This window comes from Cupressus sempervirens, chromosome 10 (genome assembly GCF_028749045.1).
Source record: "Cupressus sempervirens isolate cs-2001-9-10 chromosome 10, ASM2874904v1, whole genome shotgun sequence".
In the NCBI taxonomy this organism is placed as follows: domain Eukaryota; kingdom Viridiplantae; phylum Streptophyta; class Pinopsida; order Cupressales; family Cupressaceae; genus Cupressus; species Cupressus sempervirens.
Window position 1 is genome coordinate 967,079,301 of NC_143127.1, and position 11,314 is coordinate 967,090,614.

An 11,314-nucleotide genomic window follows, 5' to 3' on the forward strand; every position below is an offset into this window, starting at 1 on the left:
ATAGCTTACAATTTCATCTCAATGGGTGTGATACTCCTCAAGAGATGTGGGCCAAGTTCAAGAACTTGTTTAGAACCATTAACAAGTTTAGAGCACTTCAAATTAAGGTAGAACTTACATCACTTTTACCTGATTCATTTCCTTCCATTAAGGGCTTTATGATGAGGTTTAAACAATAAAGATCTTTGTTACAGGGTTGTGAGAGGAACAAGACTAATACAAAGTGTATCTACCTAATTCTATCAAAGCTTCAAGGAAATGTTTAGGTTCTCTCTTCTACCTTCCATTCCATTATGGATGCTTTGGGTCCTAGATTTACCATCCCACTTTTGAGGTCTTTTGTGATCGGTTGACTAGAGAGTAGGCCAAGCTTCTATAGTTGGACTCTTTATCAAGATCAAAGAGTCAGGTGTCAATTTCTCAGACATCTATAGGGATTCAAATGGCCCAAAATAGATTTAGTTGGAAGTGAGAGTTCCCCCAAGCCATCTCCTTGATCATATACTTGGAAATCAACTCTAAAAGGTAAACCTTCTAAGTCCAGTGAGCATTCCTCCAAGAATAAGAAGTTTTTTGGTGATCCTTAAATTTTTTGTGGCAATAAAGGACATCTAGTTTCTAGGTGTTGGAAATTTCTTAAGGCTTTAGAGGAGACCATGCAATAGCATAGTATTGCTTCTCTAAAGCCACCTCCTCCTCCTTTATGGAAAGCACATACTTTTTCTTCATGTGCTTTGTCTTCTTCTACTAGTTGGATCATTAATTTGGGTACTTCAAACCATATGACACTCATCTTATTTGGTTACCTCACTTACCCAGAGTGTTACTACATAGATTGAAGTTATGTCTCTGCACAACCTTTTGTTGTAGGTTCTAGCACTATCTCTGTAGAGGGTGGTTCCCTACAGGATGTTCTATTAGTTCTAACCATTTCTATGAACTTCTTGTCTGTCTATCAGATTTTTCATTCTAGCTCTTGTATGATATTTGAGTTCTCACCACATGATGTGGTTATTTGAGACCTCCATGATCCTGATTTGGTTGTTGTTGTTATTGGAAGTGTTGATTTACAATCTCGCTTATATTAGTTTGATGGCTTTAAGAGCTCCAATTCTGTAGGTGTATCTATTGTTTCTCATGCAAACACAATGAGAAAACTTTGGCATGAGCATTTTGGCCATGTCAACTACATATATCTACAACAGATGAGTACATAGGATCTAGTGACTAGGATACCTTTGATCTCTTGTATTGATGGTGTTTGTCAAGGTTGTTCACTTGGAAAAAATCATAGAGATCTTTTTCTAGTAGGTAGATCCACACATGCTAAGGCACCTTTGGAGTTGATACATGGTAATATTATGTCATTACATACTCCATAGTTTTTAGGTTCCTAATATATTTTTACCTTCATAGATGACTTCTTTAGACAACATGGGTGTACTTTTTGAAGTACAAGTCTAATATCTTTGACTCATTTCAAATATTTAAGACATTTGTGGAAATTTTTTTTGGTCTTTTTATTATTCACATACACACTAATAATGGATGGGAATATGTCAATCATTCTTTCAAATATTTTTTCCCTAAGCATGGTTTATTATCAATTCATAATTCCCCATACCCCTCTATAGAATGGGGTTGCTGAGAGAATCTTGAACAAAACATTATAGGAGTCGGTCAATTGTATGATACAGTCTTGAGATATGAATCCTCCTTTTTGAGATAGGCTATCAATTGTGTCAACTATATTAGAATCAAATTTCTCTTAAGGTGTTGCAACATTTGACTCCTTATGAGACTTGGACACATGTTAAAACTAATGTTTTTGCATTCTATTTTTTTGGTAGTGAGGCTTAGGCATTTATTCCAAATTCTTAGAGGAAGCCATGGAGAGGAAGGGCCAACCATTCATATTTTTTGGCTACTGTGAGGATGTGAAGGCATACATGTTGTCTAATACTGATTCTAGAGAGGTCTTATTTTATTGAGATGTCCATTTTGATGAGTGTTATCCACTAACCGAGCCTCCATCACTAACTTCTCCCTCATTTCCTAGTACTTCATATTCTTCTCTATAGGATTCTTTATCATTTGAGGAATATCTTGATGATCCACCTTTCCCTCCTCCCCTTGATGTTTTGTGAGTGCCCAAGTAGTCTTGTGATACTATTAATATAGCTAGACCAATGGTAGGAGATCCTTCAAATTCTCGTTGCACTCATGCTCAATCATCTAGTACTAGACTATTGAGTAATGACATTTCAGATGATCCATAGAGTTTTTTGCAGGTGATGGGACACTAAGATTGGGATAGGGCTATAGATCAGGAGTGATAAAGAACCACATTTGGGATCTATTTCCTTTTTTAAAAGGAAGAAAGTTGGTTTGGTGTAGGTTGGCATACCATACCAAGTATGTTGTAGATGGTTCTATTGATAGGTACAAGGCATGTCTTGTTACGAAGGGCTTCATATAGGTGGATCATACTAATTACTTTAAGACCTTTTCTCCTATCACTAAGATGAATTCTATTCTCATTTTACTCTCTCTTGTAGCTTCTTAGGGATGGAAATTATTTCAAATGGATATGAAGAGTGCCTTTTTGCATGAGACCTACATGAGGAGATCTATATGGAGCAACCTTTGGGTTTTGTACAAGACTCTTCTATGATGTGTAGACTTTAGAGGTCCATGTATGCTCTCTAACAAGCTCCTTAGGATTGGTATGAGAATATGGATTCCTTCCTACTTGCATCACACTTCACATGCCATTATTTTGATCCTACAATGTACATTCAATATCATGGGTTGATCTATTTATATTTGTGATATATGTTGATGGTCTCATTATTGTAGGTAGCTCACCCTCTTTGATTTATAGTGTTTGGTGAACTTTGAGAGAGTAGTTTGGGATGAAAGAACTTGGACTTCTACACTACTCTTTGGGCCTATAGGTTGTTTAGTCTCCATATGGGATATTCATACCCCAGTAGAAGTATGCTCTTGATTTGGTTCATAGATTTAGCATGCTTGATTCAAAGCCTGCTCCCATACCTTTTTAGTTAGGTATTGTTTTATCTACCACTTTCTCTACTCCTATAGTGGATCCCACTTTACATAGACATCTTGTGGGTAGTTTTTGTACTTAATGCACACACAACCTTATCTTTCCTTTATTGTTGGCCTTTAGTGTAGGAGCACCCAAGCTAACTCCTATTCTTAATTCCATATGCTTTTTTTTGGGTTTTGGCTTGTACTAACCTTAGCCAAGTTATTTGGGTGTTTTTGAACCTTATAAGTGTAACAGATAGAATTTCATAATGAAAACAAAGACTGTTTAAACAAGGAATTTCCAATGTTTATAATTATACAACTAAATCCATTTCACATGACATTAACAACCATAATCATTTAACAGAAAATAACTAAGTTCATGATCAAATAAAATATCTAGATTAATGAATAAAAAGTAATAACTATATTCATGTTCAACTAAAATAACTTAATTAATAGTTAACTAATCATAACTAAATTCATGATCAACTAAAATAACTAGATTAATGACTAACAAATCATAACTATATTCATGATCAACTGAAATAACTAGATTAATGACTCAAGTAAGTAAATTCTTAACATGAAAAGAAGGATTGGAACATTCAAGTATCATCAAAGGATCTTTGGTTGGTGGTGCAAGCCTTGGCTTTTGGTGAGAGGAGAAACATTGACATAGGCTTAACCTCCCAAACTCAAACCATACTTATCCCCACACATTCTATTAAATTAGAAAGGCCCTCCCTACCTCAAGATCAGGCTAGGGGTGTTCCTTTGTCTAACCATCTAAGCATCTTGGTGTTTTGAATGTCTACTTAGTTATGAAATAGATATGATTACACAACTGGCACTACTAACATCAAGTGATCATTCGATGGCATACATGCCTATAAACTACCTTGTCCAGGGATTTCCAATGGGTTCAATGACCCAATCACCACCACTTGACTTGATAATGAGTTACATTATAGGGATAAGCATGAGCTATTAAGTATATTATTATTTAAGTTATTCATGTCTAATTTCTTTTTTGATGCAAGGATAGGGAAAACTAGGGTCAAGGGCACACCAAGCTCTCTAAACCATCCTGCAAGAGTTAACACAATAGAAGAAAACATAAAGAACAACAACCAAAGGAGGAAGAAGGGTAAAATACTTAAATATTAATTCTTCAAATATTCAACATACATGACTAGCTGTAAAGCCTTCTAGGTTATGGCTAGATACAAAATACATTCATACACAAAGATCAACAACAAATTCACACTTCCTAGTTCTGCTCTATAATCCTCTTCAAAACTACCTCTTTTTCCTTTCAACTACTCTAGCTCCTAGCGTAAACATTCTATTTATACTTTCCAAAACATCTTATAGATCATTCTAGAACATGGAGAAGCCACAAGTTGGCTCTCAACAAATCTAAATTAAATACACAAGGTAGCCTGCATCAGCAATTAACTCTCCTAAAATTGATGTCGAAGAAAAATCATGACATCTCCTAGATCCTATTGAATTAGAATTTGTGCTTTAAACTATAGGAAGATATCTGGGTCCTCTATAAACCCTTTTGTTTACGAATTTTGGTTCATCATGAAAAAATGTGCATCCACTCTAAAATTCAAGTATAGGAAATTGTCATGCAGAACTACCTTAAATTGATGTTCTAGGAGAATTTCCATATCTTCCAAACTATGAGGAGTTAGGACTTTTTCACTGGAAATTATATACTACCCTAGGTCCTCTTGAATCTTTGAAGTGTGAAGGTCTTCAATCATTAAGTAAAATTAGTTACACACTCTGCAATAGGCACCTAGAAACCAGAGAACACAGTTTCAATAGAACCCAGTTTTAGCATCAAGATAAAAAATGAAAACATGTAGGATAGAAGTGCAACCTAGGATGCTCCTACATCAGACAAACAAGGTTGGAAGAAATGATTCTCTTGAATCATTAAGATGTCAGAATCCGAGTTGAATCCAACTCAGGTTGAGAAATCCATGAAGCATCTTCCATAGGTTTGTTCTTCCACATCACCAAATATTCATAATAATATTTTACCCTTATGCTCTTACCAATTCTTTGATCCAATATTTGTTCAACTCCTTCAATCTACTTCTTAGGATAGTCCTTTGATATAGAAACTTCATCATCTAACTCATGATACTTGTATAAACTAGCAACATTAAATATAGGAGATATGTCCATATCATCGGGTAACTCAACTTCATAAGTATTACCACTATCAAATTTCTTAAATATTTTACAAGGTCCAAACTTCTTAATCTTCAACTTACTATATGTTCCAACTAGAAATCTTTCTTTCTTCAAATGAACCATTACCTCATCACCAACTTGAAAATCATGATGCCTCCTAGACTAATCAACATTCTTCTTATACTTCTAATTACTTTGTTCTAACCTCAACTTCACTTCCTTATGCAAAGACTCCATAAAATTATAAAATTCTTCTCCTAAAGCCCTTCTCTTTTCTTCACTAGCAATATTTATCAAATTTGATACTCCTCTAGGCTTCATTCCAGTAACAATCTCAAAAGGTGTCTTTCTTGTACTTCTGTTCATAAAATTATTATATGCAAATTCAGCTTGTGCTAATACCATCTCCTAGTTACTCAGCTTATTCCCAACTAAACATCTCAACAAATTACCCAAGCTTCTATTCACAACCTCAGACTGTCCATCTTTCTACGAATGGAATATAGAACTAAACTTCAATTTAGTACCCATCTTCTTCCACAAAGGCTTCCAAAAATAAACAACAAACTTATGTCTCTGTCAGAAATAATACTTCTTGGTAATCCATGCAATCTCACAATATCTTTAAAGAAAAGTTGAGCAACATGCTCAGCGTCTGATGTCTTCTTACATGGTATGAAATGAGTCATCTTAGAAAATCTATCCACTACAACAAATATGGAAATCATACCCCTTCACTATCTTAGGTAGTCCAAGAACAAATCCATACTAATGTCACTCTAAGGTTTCTCAAGAACAGTAATAGGTGTATACAAACCAGTATTCTGACTCACCCCTTTTACAACTTGACAAACTCTACAACTCTTTACAAATTTCTGAACATCCTTATACATTTGTGGCCAATAATACTTCTCTTTTAGCAAACTTAGTGTCTTATCACTTCCAAAATGTCCAACTAATCCACCACTATGTTTTTCCTTAATCAAATTTAACCTCATAAAACTTCTAGGAATACACAACTGAATACCTTTGAACAACATACCTTCTTGAATGAAATACTCATTATACTTACTTATGTGATATTTTAGATTTGATGTTCTACACTCTCTCCCCACCTCAGAAAAATCAGGATCAGCATCATACAACTCTTTCATTTCATCAAAACCAAGAACTTCAACCTTCATTTCAGTCAACAAAAAATATCTTCTACTCAATGCACTAGCAATTCTATTAGTAACTCCACTCTTGTGCTTAATGAAAAATGTAAAACTTTGCAAGTACTCAACCCACTTCATATGTCTCTGATTCAATTGATGTTGACTTCCCAAGTATTGCAAAGCTTTATGATCAGTATACAACACAAATTCCTTAGGAATCAAATAATTTATCCACTTCTTCAATGATTGAACAATAGCATAAAATTCTTGATCATACATAGAATATTTTGTTTTAGCATCATTCAACTTTTCACTAAAGAAAGCAACAAGTTTACATTCTTGACTTAGTACAACTCCTATTTCATTACTACTTGCATCACATTAAACTTGAAATACTTTGTTGAAATTAGGTAAAGCCAATATAGGTAATTCAACAATCTTTTATTTCAAAGTCTCAAAACTCTTATTGGCTCCATGTGTCCACTTGAATTTCTTTTTATCTCCCCTCATTGTCTCAATCATAGCATTACAAATAGCATTAAAATTCTTTATAAACTTTCTATAAAAACTAGCCAAACCATGAAATGATTTTAGCTCACCCACATTCTTAGGTGTAGGCCATTCCAAAATTTCCTTAACCTTCTTAAGATTCATCTTCAAACCATTAGATAAAATCACAAATACCAAATACACAATCTCCTCTTGCATAAAAGAACACTTTTTTAGATTAATCAACAAATTTTCCTCTTTCAACCTCTACAATACTTGTCTAATATGCTCAAGATGTTATTCCTTGTTCTTACTAAATATTAGAATGTCATCCAAATAAAAAATCACAAACTTACCCAAGAATCTTTTCAGAACTTCATTCATCAATCTCATGAAAGTACTAGGTGCATTAGTCAAAACAAAAAGCATAACAAACCATTCATACAAACCATCTTTTGTCTTGAAAGTAGTCTTCCATTCAACACCTTGTCTAATTTTGATTTGATGATAGCCACTCTTCAAATCAATCTTGGTAAATTACTTTGCTCCACTCAAACAACCCATTATGTCATCCATCCTTGGTATAGGAAACCTATATTTCACTATGATCTTATTAATAGCTTTGGAATCAGTACACATCCTCCATTATCCATTCTTTTTAGGTGCTAATATTATAGGTACAACACATGGAGTCAAATTTTCTTTGATTAATCCCTTTTGTAGCAACTCATGCACTTGTTTGTTAAGTTCTTCATTCTTTGTAGGTGTCAATCTCTATGGTTGTTTGTTTGGAAAACTAGCTCTATGAATCAAATCCATACAATGACTTATACTTTTTATTAGAGGTAAACCATTAGGAATATCATTAGCAACAATATCTTTGTACTCATTTAGCAATTTTGTAATTTTTTCTAGTATTCTTTCATTACCAACTTTTGATATCACTTGTTTATTACTAGCAACACTCAGTCCTCTAAGAATTATGGTAAAACAGACTTGATTCTTCTTTACTTCCTTTTCAAATTGCTTTCCATTAACCATGCAAACTTTTATTGCAGTACAATTGACCTCATCTAGACTTTCAATCAAAGGCAGCAATATTTTCTTCTTCACATTTACCCAAAGAGTATATTGATTCAATCTTCCATCAAGTACAACATATCTATCATATTGCCAAGGTCTACCCAAAAAAATATGACAACAATCGATAGGCATAATATCACACAAAACTTCATCAAATTAATGTCCAATTTTGAACTTCACAAGGTGTTGATTTCTAATCCATGAAACATGATAAGGTTTGGGGTATTTTAGCCTCTGCAACTAGCTCTTCTAATGCCAAATTTGTAGAACTTTCACTATCAATGATCATCTTGCAACATTTTCTAGCCATCTTACATTTGGTCTTGAAAAGACTTCTTCTAAGGATAGGTTCCTCTTCACTTCCCTTATTACATAAGGTTCTTCTTGCCATCAAATTTTCTCCAACCTCAAGTCCACTTGGTGAACTCTCAATGTCTTCTTGAATCACAACATTTCTATTATTTTACCCACTTTTAGAAGATATACATTCAAAAGATCTATGCCCTTCTTTGAAATAGTTACCATCAAAACCACCTCTATGATAAGAATTACCTCTTCCTCGGTAAGATCTAGTACCTCCCCAATATGAACTACCACCTTTCCACTTGATCTTGTCTTTGTCATCATTCCTTCATTTAGATATACTATTATCCTACACAAAATTTTCAGATCTATGACTTTCTCTATAGGATCTAACTTTGCCTCTCTAGAATCTACCATCTCTACCTCTTTGCCTTTGTTCATGCTTCTTTGTCAAGATCTCCCTAGCTTTCAAGGCATATTGATATGCTTCTTCCACACTTTCCAACTTCACGAAACTTATTTCATCTTGAATTATAGATCTCAATCTATTTATGTACCTTGCAACTTTCTCAACATCATCATCCACATGTCCAGATCTGATGTCCAATCTATAGATTTCCTCAGTATACTCTTTCACAATCATGTCCTTTTTCTTCAAATTTGGCATCTTTCTCAATAAGCTAACTTGGTAATCAATAGGAAGGAATTTTTATTTACATTGTTCACCATCTTCACCCAAGTTCTGATCTTCTCCTTTCCTCTCCTTTCTCTATCAGTCTGCAAATGTTCCCACCATAATGAAGCATGACCTTTCAACCTTGTAACTGTTGACATTTTTTTTTTTTTTTTCTCTTCCTCCAACACATAGCTGGAACAAGTGACCGGTGCCGATATATTTCCTTCCTTCTTCTTTTCCAACACCTAGTCGGAACAACTGTTTGCTACTGAAAATACTCCTTCACAATGAACTCTATCCAACTAACTCCCTTTTTGCAAAGACACACTTCTTTAGATTAATTAACAGTTTCTCTTCCCTTGGCCTTTCAAGCACACTACGAATATGCAGCAAATGTTCTTCCAAAGTCTTGCTGAAAATTAAAATATCATCCAAATAGACAATAACAAATTTTTCCAAGAACTTTTTAAGTACCTCATTCATGAGCCGCATGAAGGTGCTTGGGGTGTTCGTCAATCCAAAGGGCATGACTAACCACTCATAAAGACCCTCCTTGGTCTTGAAGGCTGTTTTCCACTCATCTCCTTCTCGAATCCGTATCTGATGATAGCCACTCTTCAGATCTATCTTTGTGAAGTACTGAGCTCCACTCAAGCAGTCCATAAGATCATCCATCCTTGGTAAAGGAAACCGGTACTTGATGGTTATCCTATTTATAGCTCGAGAATCTATACACATCCTCCACTCTCCATCCTTCTTTGGTGCAAGTACTGCAAGTACTGCACATGGACTCAGGCTCTCTCGAATCAAGCCCTTCCTCCTCTCAAGCTCCAATCCGAACTGCCTTTTACAATGCCAGAAATCTCCTTAAATAGACCCTGGAGGGTTAAGGACTAGGAGTACATTCTAGAAAGTGCTAGTAGGCATCCATCGACAAAATGGAAGGTTCCAGAAGCTGCGTTAGAAGTCGGTGCAAATCTAGAAGAATCCAGAAACGGTAGCCGAACTTCTAGGAGGCATAACTTTTGAACCGTAGCTCCGATTGACGAACCGTTTACATTTTCGGAAAGCTCTTGAAGTTCTCTATAGCCCTATGGACCAGCTTCGCTCATCCCCCATTTTTTGGCCCTTTTCAAGGTCATTTAATGCCCCAAACCTGACTTTGAAGCATTCTTAGGAGGTCTCCAAAACCTGAAAAATTGAAATAACTTTCAAACCATGGGGCCTTTTGACCTGATTCTTTTTCTAGAATGCTCTAAATCTTAATTACATTCATCTGGCCAAGTCGCACCTTCTAGGTCACCAAAATGATGGTCAAATTGCATACTCCTATTTTTTTGAGATTTTCAAATGTACTGATAGTTGAACTATGAGAGTTGGAACCTTTATTTGAGCCAAATGGGTATCCAAAAATGTAAAGACATAAAACAAAAACTAAGTCTAAGTACATTTTTTTTTTTTTTGGGTGACACAGGATTGCCCTTATACCTCTGGATGCTCCTGCATCAGACACCCAGGGTAGATTGAAAAGTGACCCTGTCACTTTATGGATGGTAGAGGAAATCCCAAATGGGAAACCTCAGCTGCTGAAATCCAAGTTAAGTCTTCGATCGGTCGTCCTTTCCATTTGACCAAATACTCTTCATACTGCCTGTTTCTGGTACTCCTACCCACACAATGATCTAGAATGTCTTCTATCTCCTCCTTCTTAGAAGCAGGAATTAGGCATGGCTCTAAAACTAGCTCCTCATCTGCACCATCATCATGATACTCTGTTAAATCTGCAATGTTGAAAATGGGAGAAATGTGAATACCATCTGGCAGCTCCACCTCATATGCATTTCCTGAGTTATGTTTCTTCAAAACTTTGCAGGGGCCAAATTTCTTCATTTTCAGCTTGTTGTAAGTACCAACTGGAAATCTTTCTTTTCGTAAGTGCACCATGACAAGATCCCCTACTTGGAATTCCTTATGTCTTCTCCTTTGATCAGCCCTAGCTTTATACTCTTGATTCATCTTGATAATGTGTGCTTGAACCTCCTCATGTAGACGCTTGATGTGTTCAGCAAATTCCTTGGCTTCAGCACTTGTTCTCTCCCCTTGTTCTATCTTCCTCAATTCTGGTGCAGTCCTTGGGCTATTTCCATATACAATTTGAAATGGTGATTTTCCAGTACTCCTATTTACAGAGTTATTATAGGCAAACTCTGCCTGTGGTAGAATCAAATCCCATCCCTTGGGCTTATCTCCAACTAAACATCTCAGAAAATTTCCTAGACTTCTATTTACCACTTCTGTTTGGCCATCAGTCTGTGGGTGATGCATGGAACTGAAT